General features: G+C 38.1%; 1 long non-coding RNA gene across 2 annotated transcripts in view; it reads left to right on the top strand.

Moving 5' to 3' along the window:
* Positions 1-11,911: 11,911 nt before the first annotated feature.
* The window catches only part of LOC308101267, a 21,772-nt gene continuing 13,816 nt past the window's right edge, over positions 11,912-19,867 (top strand). The window contains exons 1-4 of one of the 2 annotated variants that reach the window (XR_013934522.1): positions 11,912-11,936; positions 12,053-12,186; positions 12,421-12,524; positions 15,613-16,297. This is a non-coding gene — a long non-coding RNA (uncharacterized lncRNA). Of the gene's footprint in view, positions 11,937-12,052; positions 12,187-12,420; positions 12,525-15,612; positions 16,298-19,867 lie in introns of those variants that run through there. The other variant, XR_013934521.1, reaches the window with a different exon arrangement.

The following is a 19,867-nucleotide window of genomic DNA, read 5'->3' on the forward strand; positions in this document are numbered from 1 at the left end:
TTAGAGGTTAGATTCAGGGGTTGGAATTAGAGTTAAACATGATTTATACTTATAGTTGCGTTGCCAGTGTCATGCACCGAAAAATAGCTGATCCATAAGCTCACTACGCGTCTAAGCGTGACACGTTGTGAGCTTGTAGATCAGCTATTTTTTCGGCTTTAAGCTTACAGTTAAACATGGCAAAATATATTTTTAAAAATAGCTCGTGCCCATGGAGTGCTGAGTGACACACGTGTTGTATCATGAGGACATACATCCATGAGTTTTTTTAATGTAACCTATACTGCACCTAAAATATTTGTGTCCCTGTGTGTGTGTGTGTGTGTGTGTGTGTGTGTGTGTGTGTGTGTGTGTGTGTGTGTGTGTGTGTGTGTGTGTGTGTGTGTGTGTGTGTGTGTGATGAGGACACAGAGTAGACTGAGTCAACAGAGTAGAGTGAATCATGCTGCAACCTGCACTATGAAGGTCATCTGAGGTTTCATCTCCACACTCTAACAATGAGAGAAGACACTCTGTCTCTGCCTTCCATCCCTCATCTTTAGAGCTGTGGTATTGTATTACAGCTGAAGGAAGTAGCCATGCACATGTCAAAGGCACGCACACGTGTGCGCACACACACGCACACGCACACGCACACGCGCACACACACACACGCACACACAAAAACATATTGTTTTTTTATTTGTGTCGGTTCTTAACGATGGACAGTTGTGTGTGTTTGCGTAACTTTAGGGAGTTCATGAAGTTACAGGAAAACTGTGGTCACTTCTAGCTTCCGTCAGCACAGCCTACGCAGTGTGCTTGATATTTATGATGAACTATTAGATAAGATGTTACACCACAGAGCCTGGAGAGGACAGGGGAAGTTTCTGTGTGTGTCTGTCTGTGTCTGTCTGTGTGTGTGTGTGTGTGCGTGCATGTGCACACGCGTGTGTGTGTGTGTGTGTGTGTGTGTGTGTGTGTGTGTGTGTGTGTGTGTGTGTAGGATTAGACATTAACATTTTTTTACCAAAATACACCAGTTTCCCCATAAATTCCCTTTGACCTAGTGTGATTCCAGATGAACTCATTGTTTGTTAATCATGCTCAGAACTTTTACTTTAAGTAAGCAGAGTAAGAGTAAACAAAGTAACTGTACTCTAACTACTTTTTATGCTTTTCATCATGAATCATCATTTTCTGCACACAGAGGCCCTAGGCCTCTAATCCAGAGCCTTTCTTACTCTCCTGCATACGTTCTTCTGCCACTACACACATTTAGAGTTTAGATTCATGTTGGGGTTATGATTAGGATTATACATTTAGAGGTTAGATTAATGCTAGTGTTATGATTAGGATTATAGATTTAGAGTTTAGATTCATGTTGTTATGATTAGGATTACACATTTAGAGTTTAGATTAATGCTAGGGTTATGATTAGGATTATAGATTTAGAGTTTAGATTCATGTTGTTATGATTAGGATTACACATTTAGAGTTTAGATTAATGCTAGGGTTATGATTAGGATTAAACATTTAGAGTATAGATTCATGTTGGGGTTATGATTAGGATTATAGATTTAGAGTTTAGATTCATGTTGGGGTTATGATTAGGATTATACATTTAGAGGTTAGATTAATGCTAGGGTTATGATTAGGATTATACATTTAGAGTTTAGATTCATGTTGGGGTTATGATTAGGATTATACATTTAGAGGTTAGATTAATGCTAGGGTTATGATTAGGATTAAACATTTAGAGTATAGATTCATGTTGGGGTTATGATTAGGATTATAGATTTAGAGTTTAGATTCATGTTGGGGTTATGATTAGGATTATACATTTAGAGGTTAGATTAATGCTAGGGTTATGATTAGGATTATACATTTAGAGGTTAGATTCATGTTGGGGTTATGATTAGGATTATACATTTAGAGGTTAGATTCAGGGGTTGGAATTAGAGTTAAACATGATTTATACTTAATTGCGTTGCCAGTGTCACGCACCGAAAAATTGCTGATCCATAAACTGGGAGAGCGATTAGCATGTTCTCTCTCTACTTTAGGAATGTTGAGCTGTCTACCAGATGTTAGCTGTATCTCTCTGCTCTTTCTGCTCTCAGAAAGAGCACTCTATCTGTACTGCTTTTACCCTTACAGCCGGGAAAAGCATCTGTGCTGTTTTAACCCTTACTTGCTCCTACATTATGATTAGGATTATACATTTAGAGGTTAGATTCAGGGGTTGGAATTAGAGTTAAACATGATTTATACTTAGTTGCGTTGCCAGTGTCATGCAACGAAAAATAGCTGATCCATAAGCTCACTACGCGTCTAAGCGTGACACGTTGTGAGCTTGTAGATCAGCAATTTTTTCGGCTTCAGGCTTACAGTTAAACATGGAAAAATATATAAAAGAAATAGCCGTCCTAAAATGGCAGTGTTGATGACCTCAGTATAGCAATGTTAATACAAACCCTGTGTGTGTGTGTGTGTGTGTGTGTGTGTGTGTGTGTGTGTGTGTGTGTGTGTGTGTGTGTGTGTGTGTGTGTGTGTGTGTGTGTGTGTGTGTGTGTGTGTGTGTGTGTGTGTGTGTGTGTGATGAGGACACAGAGTAGACTGAGTCAACAGAGTAGAGTGAATCATGCTGCAACCTGCACTATGAAGGTCATCTGAGGTTTCATCTCCACACTCTAACAATGAGAGAAGACACTCTGTCTCTGCCTTCCATCCCTCATCTTTAGAGCAGTGGTTCTCAAAGGGCGGCCTGGGGACCCCCAGAGGTCCTTCAGGGGTCCCCAGCAAAACAAGGAACAGTTTAACCACTTTACCCCTATTTTATATTCTGGATATTGGAAAATAGCAGATCTACAAGCTTGTTAGCATTTTCGGCTATTTTCAGTTTTTTTTATTTAAATGAACTAGGGCTTCAGTGATTCATTCATAAAGTATTTGTGTAAGTTTGTAGGAAACACCAAATTACTCTTTTTGTGTTGAAATGAAATATTAAGTGAACCTTTGAGCCACATGCAGCTGAGATTACAGATGTAGATTTAGTTAGATCAATATTATATCAACCTGTTCAGACACTGTCAGCACTGATGTTGTGTCCAACACAATCCTACTCTTTGACCCCCAAATATGGCACTTTTACTCCTCTGTCCAATTAATTGTAGTTACTAGTTACTTTTTAGATTTAGATTATTATTATTACAAAACACACATTAACCACTTCAGCCCTCAAGGACCCCCTCAAGGACCCCTGGGGGTCACTGCTCTCAGGAACACAGCTACCTCTTGCTGCTTTTTTCTCAACCTCCCCTAAAAGCGTGCGTTCCGTGGAGGAACCAATCAGTTGTCTCTAAACATGCTTCTCCAAACCCCCATCCAATGAGAAACTAGTATATCTTCCCTCCCGTCTTTATGGGAGAACTTCTGGGAACTCGGATTAATGAGAAACAGGAATAAAATATATCTGTCACCCTCCAATAAATACAAGGCATCACGCTTATTATCTTCAGAGTCTAGACTTCACAATGAAGGTGGCTTTGCTTCTGTTCCTGTTCTGTCTGGCTGAGGCTGATGACCTCCGGGCGATGTTCCAACAACTGAAGACAGAGCTGGAAGCACAAAACTCAGGTCAGGACGCTTAATTTAAAGGATATTTACCTTTCAAACATGAGTTCATTTGAACGTCTACTCTGGCTTCTGTGTTTCTTTTGTGACACTTATCAAGTTGCTTGTTTCAATATTTAGATATTAGTTTTGTATAATTTTTTGGGGAAATGAAAAACAAAAATAATAATAATAATAATAATAATAATAATACAAAAATAAAATAAAATAAAGAAAAAGTAATTAAACGCATTAGATCAGTCACCAGAAGCAGAGACGTGTGTTTTCAATGAGTTTAACATTCATTAGAAAGAGAATATCAGTGTGTTTTCAATGAGTCTAAGATGGTTAAAATGGAGTTTAAACTTACAATGGGTTTGTATAGTGTCTGTTAAAATGAATATCAAATATCTAAATACTGAATAAAGCAACTTAAAAAGTGTCTAATGGTGAAACACAAAAGCCTGAGAAGGCTAAACATGTTTGAAAGTGAAATATATCTTTTAGAGGCTACATGCTTGTTGGGCAAAACGTGACTTATAAATGAAGGATTCAAGAAGTTCTAAACGTACAATGTGGAATGTGTTTCAAATGTTTCATCATTTCACCAGTGGTGTAAAGTAACTAAGTACATTTACTCAAGTACTTGTAAGTACAATTTTGAGGTACATGTTTTTTTACTTTACTGGAGTATTTCCAATTTTCATTACTTTTACTTCTACACCACTACATCTCAGAGGCAAATAATGTACTTTTACTCCACTACAATTATCTGAGAACTTTAGTTACTAGTTACTTTGTAGATTTAGATTATTATTACAAAACATACATTAACCACTTCAATAACAGGACTTCAATCCTGTATATATTTCGTCCATTTGAAAATAGCAGATCTACAAGCTCATAATGCGTCGCATCAAATGATTTTTGTACATTTCATACATTTGAAAAGTAGTGAAACAATAAGTACTTTCTACTTTTGGTAATTTAAGTACATTCTGATGTCAATACTTCTGTCAATTTTGAATACGGGACTTTTACTTGTAACAGAGTATTTCTACATTGCAGTATTCATACTTTTACTTAAAGGACCACTTCACCCATGTTCAACCTGTCTTCATATAATTGGTTGACTTGATTGAAAAGAAAATACATGCCAAATGATGATGTCACTGGTAGGCAGGTTTCTGAACCGCCCACAGCCCTTCTCTGAGTCACAGAGTGAGTAGGAAAAATGGTACCATTTTATCATTGTGGGCTCGCTGAGCCCACTATAGCTATTGTCAAATATTTCTATCTTCTCCGCAAAGGTTTGGCACCTAACTACTCCTACATACTTTCACTTAGAAACTCCATTCAAGCTGTAAAAAATCCAGCTTACTGTGGACATGGGTACTTGTACTTTTCTTTTTGAAATAATATTTAGTTTTTTTTAATATTTAAGCACCCAATGCAGATCCAATGGGTTTTGCTAGTGGGGAGAGAGAAGGACAGAGGAGAAATGCCCCGTGTTTTCATAAAGTCACTGTGGCCACATTTTTTACACTACAGATATTTATTTTACATCACCAAGTGCGCACGGGTCTGCTCTCCAATTTAATCCAAAGATCTAAGCTGTGTGATGTATACATCTTTAGTTAAGACCATTAATATAAACCCATGCACCTACACACTCTGGTGCTGCTACCTAATCTGTCAGTCATTGGCTGTCAGGCAGTGGTGCTGCAAAGTAACTAAGTATATTTACTCAAGTACTATGCAAGTGCTTACCATGCAGTTTAATTTTGAGGTCCTTTTACTTTCCTTTCCATTTGTGTTACTTCTACTCCACTACAATGACAGCATTTGACATCTTTAGTTACTTGTGACTTTGCAGATTTTATTATTAATACAAAACCTACAGTAACCACATACAGCCGATCTACAATGTGACGCGTTATGAGCTTGTAGATCTGCTATTTTCTGAAAATTTGAGTACTTTTACTTTGGTACTCAAAGTATATTTTGATGCACATCAAAACACCAAAGTTTTCATAATGCACTGTTCCTTCAGCAGTGTATTAATCTGCAGTCTTCGTCATTTGGGGATGAAGACATTTTGTTTATTCGTTGTTTTGTTAGATTTGTGTTTGTCTTTTGTCCTGGTAGATGTGTATTTGAGTGTAGTGTTTTTGTGTGGCTCTCTCCATTGTTCATCCCTCCACCTGACCAGCTATGTCTGCATGCAATTGTTATTATTATTATTTTTCTGATTTAAAACATGAATACAGTTAAAGGTTTAAAAATTATCCATTTTAATATCAGAAGCGTTATTCCAAAGATTGACGAGTTGAGAGTCTGGGCAGCTACATATAAGCCTAATGTTATCACTCTTTCAGAAACTATGTTAAGTAGTATTATATCTGATGAAGAAATCCAGATAAATGACTATGTTTTGTATAGAACAGATAGAGATAGAGCAGGAGGTGGTGTGGCAACATATGTCATTTCTAGTCTGGGGTCGGAACTTGTGGTTCCCCGGGTTGATTCTGTGGATTTTGATTGTCTTTTTGTTAAGTTAATTTTTCATCAAAACAAGCAGTTGATCATAGGTAATTTTTATAGGCCCCCATCGGCTCCTGTGGAAACTATTAGATCTATACTGTCCACAATCAACTCTCTAAATTGTCCCTTGGAATTAATCTTTTTAGGGGACTTTAATTGGAACTGGCTTCCTCGTTTCTCTTCAAATGAGAAGAAATTATTTGACAACATAAACTTAACTCAACTTATCACTGAGCCGACCAGAGTTACTGAAACAACATCAACACTATTAGATTTAATATTTGTTTCACATCCAGATAGGATTGTTAAATCAGGGGTCCTCTCCGATTGTTTTAGTGACCATTCTGGAATATTTTGTGTTTGGAAGATAAGAACTCCCCGTCTTCCTCCAAAATATATAAATATGAGACAGTGTAGAAACATAAATACAGATAATTTTATTCAGGATGTTGTTTCAGTGGACTGGAATAGGTTTCAGTTGATTCCTTTTGTTGAGGATGCGTCGAACTTTCTTTTAGATGAATTTGTCAGAGTTATTGATAAACACGCTCCTTGGAAAACAGTAAGAGTTAAAGGTAGACATTTACCATGGATCAACTCAGATCTCATAGGTCTCTTTAAACGTAGAGATACGGCTTGGGCAAAATACAGATCTACTAGGGACCCAGTTGACTGGGACTCTTATAAACATTTGAGAAATATTTGTAAGACTCAGACTAGAAATGCCAAGGCTAATTTTCATAGGAATGGACTTTCTCAAGATTTCAAAAATCCCAAACAGTTTTGGAATAAGTTGAATAGTATTCTTAAACCAAAGAAAAACTCTGTTCCTCAGATTCGTGTAAATGATGAAGTTGTCCATGACCCTGCTCTTATCTCTGATGTGTTTAATCGTTTTTTTTCCTCTGTTAGTAATTCTTATTCTTTTGATTCTCCTTATTTAAATAATCATGTTAGTAGTCCTATTAATGGTTCATTTTCATTTAGACGAATATTACCTACAGAAATTTCACAAGTTATTTCAGAACTTAAGGTTGGATGTGCCTCTGGTCCAGACGGATTAGAGGCCAAGTTTATTAAATTAGCTTCTCAAGTTCTCATCTTCCCTCTTGCAGATTTATTTAATTTGTCCCTATCAACTTGTCAACTTCCATCAATCTGGAAATGTGCAAAGGTCACTCCACTTTTTAAAGGTGGTGATCCTTTAGAAGTTAATAATTATAGACCCATTTCTATTATCTGTTCAATGGCAAAAATATTTGAAAAGCTCATTTATAATCAATTATCTAAATATATTAATGATCTCAATATTTTATCCCCATTTCAGTCAGGTTTCCGCTCCAATTTCTCCACTACTACTGCTCTTGTTAAATTTTCGGATGATGTATACTCCGCCTTAGATAAGAGTAAATTATTAGGTTCTATTTTTATTGATTTATCTAAGGCTTTTGATTTAGTTGATCATTATCTTCTTTTGGATAAACTTTATGATTTTGGCCTTTCTCGACAGGCATTACTTTGGTTTAGTTCCTACCTTCATAATCGTCGTCAGTGTGTTTCTTTTAATGATGTTAAATCGGATTTCTTGGTGATGGAAAAGGGTGTACCACAAGGATCAATCTTAGGTCCTTTACTTTTTTCCATTTTCATTAATGATCTTCCCAAAATATGTACAAATTGCTCCATACAGTTATATGCTGATGACACAGCTATTTATACATCTGATTGTGATATATCCAAAATTCAAAGCTCCTTGCAAACGGAATTCAATCTGGTTCAAAAATGGCTTTTAAATAATAATCTTATATTAAACAAGCAGAAGTCGTGCAGCATGGTGTTTGGTACTCGGTATTTTCTTAATCGTACATCCTCTGAATTATCTATTTTTTTTACAGATGGCTCTCCCCTTAAAACAGTGGAAACATTCAAATACTTAGGCCTTTGGTTAGATTCGGAATTTTCTTTTAAGCCCCATATCGATTCTCTTAGGAGTAAAGTAAATAATGGTCTCAGATTAATGTATAGATCAATAAACTGTTTTACTTTTCAAATAAGAAAACATATTGTTCAGCAGCTTCTACTTCCTATCATTGACTATTGTGACATCATTTATCAGAACACCTCTGAGACACATCTTCATTCGTTAAATGTAGTTTACAATAATATATGTAGATTTGTACTCCGGTGTCCTTACAGTACACATCACTGTGTTCTGTATGATACGTTAAACTGGTTATCTCCTCATGATAGGAGACATTTTCATTGGTTGCTTTTTGTTTTTAAATGTATTTACTTTAATTATCCTTCTTATTTGAAAGAGCTTTTACGTCCGTTCAGTTCAAGATACCCATTAAGACATACACAACAACCTGTTTTTGAGGTACCTGTCGGTATAAACAAAGAAATTGGGAGACGTTCTTTTAAGTTTAAAGCACCTTCTGATTGGAACAATTTATCCACTTTACTTAGATCAATTATTTCATTTTCTGTTTTCAAAATATCTCTGCTTGATTCCCTAAAATCTAACTGTTCTTGCTTTTAAATTCATAAAGTTGGCTTAACGGAAAGACAATCGGGGTTCGCGGAGTCGGCTTGGGGGGTTATGGGTTTTGACTTCGGACTGGAGATGACATATGTTGCCATGTATTCTTGTTGAATTTGATTTCATAATTGATTGTTTTATTATTATTTTATTTTTTCATTTTTATTATTATTTTTATTATGGCATAACAGATGTAGACTGGTCTGGGATGGTGTGAGAGCCCTTATGTGTATGTTTTGTTGTTGTTGTATGTTATGTGATTGTTTTGTGTCAGTGTTTGTGTGTTGTGCCTGAGGACCCCCTGGAAGACGAGATGCTGCATCTCAAGGGGTTTATCCTCCAATAAAATTTTCAAATCAAAACACACACAAACAGACACACACACACCCCATACTCCACCGACACCCCACCTCCCACACCACATGACATACTGTCATACAAATTATACAAAAGAAAAGCCGATCTACAATGTGATGCGTGATGAGCTTGTAGATCTGCTATTTTAGAAAAAGCTTGACAGTCTTTGTAAAGTGTGAGTAGAGGTGGCGGCAGTGGCTCAGGGGTAGAGTGGGCGATAGAGCGGCCGAATGGCAACTGCGAGGTTCACAGTTCGATCCCGGGCTCCCCCAAAATTAGTGTCGAATTAAGTGTCCTTGAGCAAGATGCTGAACCCCTAATTGCTCCCGATGAGCAGGTGCCTTGCATGGTTTCCTCCGCCATCGGTATGTAAATGGGTGAAATTTTGACACACACACACACACACACACACACACCGAACACACACACACACACACACACACACACACACACACACTAAACCATAGTAAATAGCTAATCTACAAGCTCACTATAGCCAGGGGGAAGCACCCCGCACCCATCACTCCCTATACCCCTCCATCTCCTTACTACCATCAGCTATTCAAGCAGGTGTGTAACTGACGACAATTAGGAGAATGATAACGGGTGCTCCCAATCTGATCAACCGGAGGCAAGTCTACGCCCACACACAACAGAAAAACAGAGATACCAAGTCAAACAAAATTTGTACTTTTTATAACTACAGTTCTTTTTGGGCTTTAAAGCGCGCCCACATTGTTTCTACAGGAACAATATTTCTAGTGAGCATTTGTGAGGACCAATTACATAAAGATGAAAACAGATGAAGTCGTCCTTTAAGTAAAACATGTGAGTACTTTCTCCACCTCTGAATTTCACTTATATGTTTTCTCTGTGATTATTATATATATATTTTCAGATATGGCTTCTAGACTGTCTGCGAGTGAAACCAAGACGGGAGAGCTCCAGACCAGACTGTCTGCGAGTGAAACCAAGACGGGAGAGGTCCAGACCAGACTGTCTGCGAGTGAAACCAAGATGAGAGAGCTCCAGACCCGATTGAGTGAGTGAGAAGCTAGAGGAACTGCAGAAATATTTTTGAAAAGTCTAAAAAGTATGCAATGCGACACGCTGTGAGCTTGTAGATCTTCTATTTTCAAATAGCCAATGTATATAGGTTTCAACTGGTTACACTAATTTTGATACTAAACTAATTTAGCTATGGACCGCCTGGAACCCCCTCTTGAACCCTTGGGGGTCCCCAGACCCCAGTTTGACAACCACTGCTCTAGAGCATTTTGTAAGCAACTGGGAAGAGCCATGGACCGTCCTTTCATGAGGAGGAGGAGGGACTAGGACAGGTGGGTGGTCTTGTAGGAGGAGGCGGAGGGACTGGTTCAGGTGGGAGGTGCTAAGGTAGAAAACCAGGTATACTTAATGAACTGGAGGGTGTGTCTCCATAAAAACATACTTTTATCACTTTCTGTGCACTTTTTTGAAAATAAATCTTCCTCCTAGTATAATCATAATACATGATGATCATGTTTTAGGGGGAAGACAAATCACGGCACCCCATCTTTAACTTCCACCATTTGATCCTTTGCTCAACCTTCACTCTCTGCAGGGTGATCCTACAGAGCACCATGCAGACTGCTCTGTCTCTCTGTCTATGGTGCTGAAGCACCGTTATGTGTTTGCTTCAGGTGGGGGCTCTAAAACCAATGCCTTGCTCAGTGGCGTAACGCAGGGAGTTTCACGTGCGCGAAAAATTTCGGGTCTAATTCGGGTCTAATTCGGTTCTATTTGACCAATATAAATCAACTTTTTTCTTTTTTTTTTTGCTGTAAAAATATTTGTATCAGCGCAGGCGGGGCCCCCCCTGCTGGTGGCCCCCCCGCACCGCATCTCTTGCTGCCCCTCCGTTACGCCACTGGCCTTGTTCAAGGTCACTGACAGGAGTTTGTCTCTAACATGCATGTGTTTTGATGTGAGGAAACCCAAGTGAGCAGTGGGAGAACATACAAACTGCACACAGAAAGATCCCAGTGAGGTGTTTAAGATCTATTATTTACTTATCATGACTGATAGATCTGCTAACATGAAATATACTGTACTTAAATGATAACTAATGAATACTTTCTTGTGTTCTGGTAATAAAGCTGACCACCCAAGTGTCTCCCATTAAAGAGGATTAACACCAAGAGCAGATGCAAAGGTTTAGTGATTTATTTCTTATTTATTTAGTGATTATTCACCATGGTGTCTGACTATAAAGCAAACAAATGGAACAAAATAAGAACTGGAATTTAGACAATAAATAGAACATATGAAACATTATATTATTGTAAAGTAAGTTAGATATGCATAAGTAATCAACATATAGAAAACAAAGCACAATACAATACAGTCAAGTCAGTACAGAACAAAGTCTTACATTGGTCATGAACACATGGCTGCCTGGGCTGGAGGAGTGAATGCTGTCATTACAGCACAGCACTCAGACAGACTCAGTGACAGTGAGGACTGTGGACTGAGTCAGGGCTTTTATAGAGACACACCCAGACTGACATCAATGAGTCAATTGGTGATGACAGACACCTGTCTGTCACTGACAATGATGAGTGAACTGTGTATCAGAGGCCGCCACTAGACAGCATTCACCATATTCACACGACGGCCACTTTGCTATTAAGTTAATGAAATAATGTCACCCCGGGCATTTCTTCACAACCTGCAAATATGATGTGAGAGCAAAATGGCTGCTGTGTGAATATAGTCAATAGACGACATTCTCAACACTAACAATTGACTTGCTGCAGTAGGTGATTTCTTTTTTTAATTATGGATCTCCCATTTCTATATTGTTTCCATACAGATCAGCTACAGACCAGTTATGATTGCCTGAAAAAGAAGCTCTGTGGTGAGTGAAACATCACTGTGTTTCTTCATTGTTATATCATCATCATTCTGTCATTAATCTGAGCAAATGAAAAAATAAAACAATAAAAATGGCTAATATTATTGTTTTATTTTTAGAACAAGATGGATTTACATTTGGTGATGGTCTGTGTTATTACATCTCTACTGAGAAGAAAACCTGGGAGGAGAGCAGACAGTGGTGTAGAGAGAGACATTCAGACTTGATTGTCATAAAGAGCCAAGAAAAACAGGTATGACATGTGTGTGCGTGCGTGCGTGCGTGTGCGTGCGCGTGCGCGTGCGTGCGTGCGTGCGTGCGTGCGTGCGTGCGTGCGTGCGTGCGTGCGTGCGTGCGTGCGTGCGTGCGTGCGTGCGTGCGTGCGTGCGTGCGTGCGTGCGTGTGTGTGCGCGCACATTAGTGCCCTTTGTGGAGACACATCTATTGTACAGTTTGTACATCAGTAACAAGCAGTTTTTCTGTTCAGGACTTTGTTGCCAGTTTCAACAAGAGGGTATGGCTGGGTTTGACTGACAAAGTCAGCGAAGGATCTTTCCAGTGGGTAGATGGAACACCACTGACCACACCAACGTAAGACTATGATCATCTTCATTTTACCTTCATTCTAATAAATGGTATTAAATGTTATCATAAAATACAAATCTGCTACACTGTCACAAAGACATCTGATATCTACAGTACTTCACTATCCAGTTAATGTACATCTAATATCTAGAACAGTGGTTCTCAAAGGGTGTGTCGAAGCACACTGATGTGTCATGAGCAGTGTAGGGCAGTAACACGTTACATATTAATATATTACTGTAATTGTATTACTTTCCCCAGTAACGAGTATTGTAATTTTAATATTATTACATTACTGGTACAATAACCTTGCGTTACCAGGCCGGATTAACCCTTAGTGGTGCCCGGGGCTAAAACCTGTTTCGGTGCACCCGAAACGGGTCTTGATGAATTGAGTACAATGGACCACAATGGAAACAAGCCCCCTGGGCCTTTATGTGTTATCCTTTTAACATAACCTTTGTTAACAAATTATTCAATCAATCAATCAATGATGCAGCAGCCTATGTGCAGGTCTGGGGATATATGGTCTGGGTCAGGTCAGTGTGTGGCTCAAACATGAAGCCAGTGCCAGGCATGCATAGTATGCATAGTACACACACACACACACACACACACACACACACACACACACACACACACACACACACACACACACACACACACACACACACACACACACACACACACACACACACACACACACACACACACACACACACACACACACACACACACACATATACAGGAATACTTTCAACATTTGGAAGTATCGTCATTATTTTGAGTTTATTTCAGTCAAAGATACAAACATAGTTGTTACATAGTGTTTAGTGCTGCTTTTAGGAAGTTTGTGATTCCTCCTGTAAGGATAATTCATTCTTAGTTGTCTGGCAGAAACCTTGTATCTCCATATTGTGACTTTTTATATTTCTTTGTAAATTAATGCCATACTTCATTATACAAGAGTGTCGCACAAAAGTAGTGATAATAGCAGATTTACAAGCCCACAACGCATCGCGATGCATTGTGGGCTTGTAGATTGGTTATTTTCACCAATTAAAAATGTTTTTAAAATAACAATGAAAAAGGAATGGTTTTGGACGCCTGGGTTTCCACCCGACAGCAACGGTATGGAATATGAAGAAAAACAGTAAAAGTAATAAGTAATATAATATGTAAGTAATATAAAGGCCAACACACACATATATTTCTAAGCTATAATGTTTAAAAAAAACAAGACGTTGTTATTTAAAGTAAGCGTGTGTTTACTTGACAATGTCACGTTCATGGTTACAATGAATGTTTTTTTACTGTGTTTCTGAAACTCGGCGAGGCGACAGGCTGACTTTAATCATTACTGAAATCCTGCGTCCTCCATGACTGCAAGGGGCTTCAAATGTTTGGCCATAAAGACCCCAATGTTTTAGTTATGAGTTTGATCTGTCTGATATTATCATCTGCTAGAAGACGCTGTTTAAATGCTATGAGGTGTTCTTTCCTACCCGACTCTCTCCTCCTTGCTCTGTCATCAGACACTGGGGGGATTTCTGCATAAAATGGTAGCCTATATTGAAAGCAGGCTATTATAATCCATAAGGTGTTAGTTGGACGCTGATTGCAAACAGTCAAGGTTTTATCCTCCATGTCTTGTCATTGTCGTCACCTGTCATATAATACTTATTATATTAATATAGTAAGTGAATCCATAAAGTCTAATGATGGTCTCATTGCCGATCAAACTCACAACGTGTCACATCGGGTGATTTAATGTAATGACAGACGTATGTGTGATATAGTCAGGGGTGTATTGGTGATAATAACTGACTTCATGATAACATCCCTACGACATGTAAATGTGTAGCTTTCTTAAAATGAATAGGCTATACATACTGTAATATAGGGTAATAAGCTAAGGTACAGTAGACCTTTATTATAAATGTGAACTAGATGATTAAATCATCTACTAATTATATGCAGTTAACAAACAACTGGTAGCCCAACAACTTTTAAACTGATCTGCTGCTTTTCAGAACATGATGTCACTGCTCAGATTATTATGTTTTGAAGTTATTAAATACAAAATGAATGAAATAACTCACATATCGTCCTGCAGCTCTAGTGCAGTGGGTTTCAACCCTTTTCATATCAAGGTCCATTATTTATTGGGCATTTGAGCCACGGAACCACCGTTTGATGACATTTAGACTCTCAGAACCAAGACTTCGAATATTTTGTTGTCGTTGGATAAGATTTTGTCCACAATTCCATCCATGTTGTATTGATGTTGGTTCCATAGGAGAGATAACAGGCAAATGTTGATCAAAATAATAATTCTCCTACATTCTCTAATTGTGTTACTTCTTGTAAATTAAGTAATACAGATGTTTAACAATAATTTAACTCTTGAGAGCGTAACATTTTACACTCTCAAGAGTTAAAGATCTATAAGGGTCCATTTGGTTACCAACTCTCCATCATTTAGCTGGGGACCACCTGGAGCCCCCTCAAGGACCACTGGTGGTCCCTGGACCACTGGTTGAGAACCACTGCTCTAGTGCATCAGCAGTCCCAACAGTGCCATCTACTGGCTTGAAATAGTCAAGACACAGAAAAACTCCTGCAGCCGCACGGCAGCCATAGAGTTAAAAATAAGGCAACACGATGCTTCCTGTGGGTTAATTTGGTAACTAGCAATTTATTACTGTTCCTGAGTAATTATAACCAAAACTGGTCATGAGATCCAGGTGAACCATCATTATTAGTGAAATATATGAAATATATACAAATAGGCCAATTATATATTTTATTTTATTGTCTATATCAGTACTTTGTGTGTACTCATTTCTATAGCCTTAAATACATATTATAACTATTTATTCATTCATTTATCCCACACATTTTCCAAAGCGGCAAAATAAGCCGATCTACAAGCTTATACACATGCAACATGTTGTGAGCTTGTAGATCGGCTACGAATACGTTTGAAAACCACTGAATATAAAATGAGGAGACGATTAAAAAACAAATGATTTAGAGTGAAAAAACATCCTTGTAAAAGTATTGTATTAATTATATGTTCCTACTTCTACAGGTACTGGGAGCCTGGTGAGCCTCATTATGAAACCAACGAGTACCCTAATGCAGAATCAGACTGTGTTAATTATTATGATGGGTCTGTGTCTGGCTCTCCTAACAAAGGATGGGGCGATACACCGTGTTCTTGGTCCATCTACTGGATGTGTGAAAGAGCTCTGTGCTGAAACCATCATGTTCACCATGTATCAGTTAGCTGGTGTGTTGTCTGCCTTGCAAGTTCTACCCAATATGCACTGTAGACATTACATAAACATTTATATTCATATTTTCATATATATAGTTAAAAGGGAGCCTATAGAATGTGAATAACATGAATCTAACAGCCATCTGTTCCATTTTAATACCATGTTTCATGTAGATTAATTTAATGTTTGTTCTGTTCTTAAAACAGTGCAAGAGAAGTTATGCATCTATTTCTCACCAGTTTTAAGCATTTTATTTCATTTCATTTGCCATTTAACTTTCTTATTGATTGATTATGTGCTTTAACCACTTAAGCCCTATTTTATACTTTGGCTATTGGAAAATAGCAGATCTACAAGCTCATCTCAATGTGTTGTGAGGTTGTAGATCTGCTACAGGACCACAATGAAAACAAGCCTCTAGGGATCTTTGTGTTATCCTTTTAGCATCATTGTAAAATCAGACCACTGTACTATTTGTAAACTGTTAATAAAGTATTCAATAAATCAAATGCTATTTTTTTATTCTAATGTAAAGCACTATCATGTTTTGTGTTGAAGGTAATATACAAAGTTGTACAAGTTGCATCATTAGTATTATTATCATCATCATTATTATTGTTATGTCTGTAAAGCATTATAAACACATTCATGAGACAACGCTCTCATACAGTATGTTTATAATCATGCAAGACATCTTATATCAATGTTTATAAAGTATAGGCCGTGGGCATATTGAACATTATACATAAATGCTATTTTCACATTGAATTATTATTATTATTAACTCAACAGAAGTAACAGAATGACTGTTTGTACTCATTTGATCATTAATGTCTCTTATGATGGAGCTTTGTTAACAACATGGACATGATAGAAGTACTCTAGCACCACCTTGTGGACCAGATCTTTCATTTGTTTAATACTTATAAAGAAGAAGAGTTCATCCAGGTGACGTCATAGGCGGATTATTATGAGCAGTGGTGTAAAGTAACTAAGTACATTTACTCAAGTACTGTACTTAAGTACAATTTTGAGGTACTTTTACTTTACTGGAGTATTTCCAGTTGTTTATACTCTTACTTCTACTCCACTATACATCTCAGAGGTAAATGTTGTAGGCTACTTTTACTCCACTACAATTATTTTAAAACTATAATTACTAGTTACTTCTCGGATATAAATGATTACATTATAAAACACACATTAACCACCCTATTTAATTTCATACCTATCGGCTATTTGAAAATAGCAGATCTACAAGCTCACAACCCGTCGCACCGCGACGCGTTGTGAGCTTGTAGATATGCTATTTTCAAACATTTTAGTACTTTCACTTTTGTTACTCTAAGTAGAATTTGATACCAATACTTTTGTACTTTTACTCAAGTAAATTTTGAATTCCAGACTTTTACTTATAACAGAGTATTTCTACATTGCAGTTTTGATTCTTTTACTTAAGTAAAACCTGTGAGTACTTTTTCCACCACTGATTATGAGACATTTGGCCACTGGGTGCTGACATTGTAAAAGCCATTACTGCATCAAACATAAACTACTGTATAATATAAAAGCTGGTCGAACATTTGCCAAACAAATATTACTTGAGAAAGAGGCACATTTTTGGGGGAATAACTTTAGATTTACAAGCTAGCTAAATAGGATTATTATTATTATTATTTTTTGGGTGGGGGTGGGGGGGGGGTGTAAAATGAAACCAAATGGACCTGTTGGTTAAATTTTTCAAGAGTTAAAGATCTAATAAGGGTCCATTTGGTTACCAACTCTCCATCATTTAGCTGGGGACCACCTGGAACTCCCTCAAGGACCACTGATTTACAGCAAGGGTTGGCAGCCTTTTTAGGGCATAAACCCTGATCAATAAACCCAGTGGTTCTACAAACATTGTCATGTAAAGGACCCCCAGATTTATATTTATTTGGTCGCGGATCCCCATCTGAAAATATTACATTTCTCTCGCTCTCCCATTACTGCATCAAAAGTAATCAACAAACTACTGTACACTATAAAAGCTGGTCAAACATTTGCCAAACAAATATTACTTAAGAAAGAGGCGGAAAATATAGCTGATTTACAAGCTCTCATTTATGTGCAGAACCAATTCAAACTAAATGTAATGCCTCATCGCCTACAGTTCAAAGTTCCTGTCAATGGTGGGGGGTCCCCAGTTCAAATATGATTATTTTTAGGGGTCCCCATTTCAAATATTACTTTGGGGGTCCCCAGTTCAAATATGATTATTATTATATATTTTTATTTTGGGGGGGGGGTCCTCAGTTCAAATTGGATGATTTTGGGGGCCATGGCCTGAAAAGGTAAAGAACTACTGCCCTATGACCAACAAGAAATGCAAAGTTTCATATATATTTCATATTGTAATATCATGCAATCAATGCAGTTTTTCATGGCCATAGATCTCTATAAATACATGCCAGTAACGTCAGCTCACATGCGGTGGGAAAGTCTCAGACATGTTGACAGAATGGATGTGAAAAACATGTGGTTTTATCACCTTTATGTTCTTAGAAGAGACTAAAATGGAAAAAGTACCCACATTTTTTACTTGAGTAAAAGTATCAATACTGCAATGTAGAAATACTGTTAGTAACTAAAGATTTCAAAGAATTATTAGTAGTGGCTTAAGTAAAAGTACTGAACATTGGAAATACTCCAGTAAAGTAAAAAAAATAGCTCAAAATTGTACGTAAGTACATTACTTCAGTAAATGTGACTTTACACCACTGAGGGGGGCCCTGAGCTCTTGGGCCTATAGGTCAAGGGTCAGTGTAAATGTTCCTATCCACCTCCATGGAGACTTTAAGGGGTTTGAATCTCCTCTTTCTTTGCACTATAGCGACTCCTACAGGTTGGTCAGGGTATCTGTTCAGCAGGGTTAGAACAACCAGGCCACCTCTATCAAATCATCAACCAAATCCTCACAGTGTTCATTTAACTCTGAGAGCGTATGAAATGGAACCAAACAGACATCATGTCAAAATCCAAACATATCAGTCAGAATGCAATGCAGATCATGATCACAATTGTCTGTATGATCTAGAAACAAGCAGATGTAACAGGGCGGTATAAATTAAGGTATAGCCAACTACGCCACCTAGGGGATTGCGCCCTAGGAAACAGTATTTAGAATCTAATACAATTAAACCACCTGAAGACAAGGATCTCTCTCCCCACAAGGTTCGTTGTACTTAAATAATAAAGGCAGATACGTGGATCAATACAAATGGTAATAGGTTTATTCACATCATATAGGCCTACAAAAAGCAATAGCCTACCAGGTCAGAGCATGTCATAATGATGCATCAACAGGTTAAACTGTATGACAGTGCTTCAACAATAAAATACATTGCACCTCTACACTGGGTCGATGCTGAGGCTTGCCAAGGGGAAGGAAGAACTGGCTAACCAGCCCAGGGCAGTGGCACCCCAAGGCACAGAACACACAAAGTAGTAAAATAATCTAATCAGAACACAAGAGAAAAGAGGATTCCACCACCACCACTGGAGCAGGCGTCACCTGGTCCTGACTTGGGGGCCTCAGCATCAGAACTAAACAGAAGGGAAACCATACATTAGTGTGACACAGTCTCATCCATTGGATTAAAATACATTTCTTAGTATCACCGGTAATAGACCTGATACTGACCAGATAAGGAAGGACCAGACTTAAACCCAACACGAGGGCTGATGGTCAGGTGGTGAAACTACACTCAGGCAAAGCAGCAGCGCTGTGTTTCCTCCTCACCAATTCCTGGAAACACAAGCAGCTGTGTGTTAGCCTACTATTAAATAGTGCTTAAAATCAATGACCCAACAGGAGAGAGAGAGAGTTTTAAATATACCGCGTCAAGGCAAAACACACAGTTAGTGCCTGTGGACACATTTTGCGTGGTGCAGTCACACATACACCACCAGGGGTAGACAACCCGAGGGGGGGGGGGGGGGGGGGGGTGCTCTCATGGAGAGACAGACACTCGGACAGTTGCAGACAGACTAAAATGACATAAAAACAACCGGTCACGTTCATGA

The sequence above is a fragment of the Gymnoscopelus braueri genome (assembly GCF_963280865.1).
Source record: "Gymnoscopelus braueri genome assembly, chromosome: 15".
In the NCBI taxonomy this organism is placed as follows: Eukaryota; Metazoa; Chordata; class Actinopteri; order Myctophiformes; family Myctophidae; genus Gymnoscopelus; species Gymnoscopelus braueri.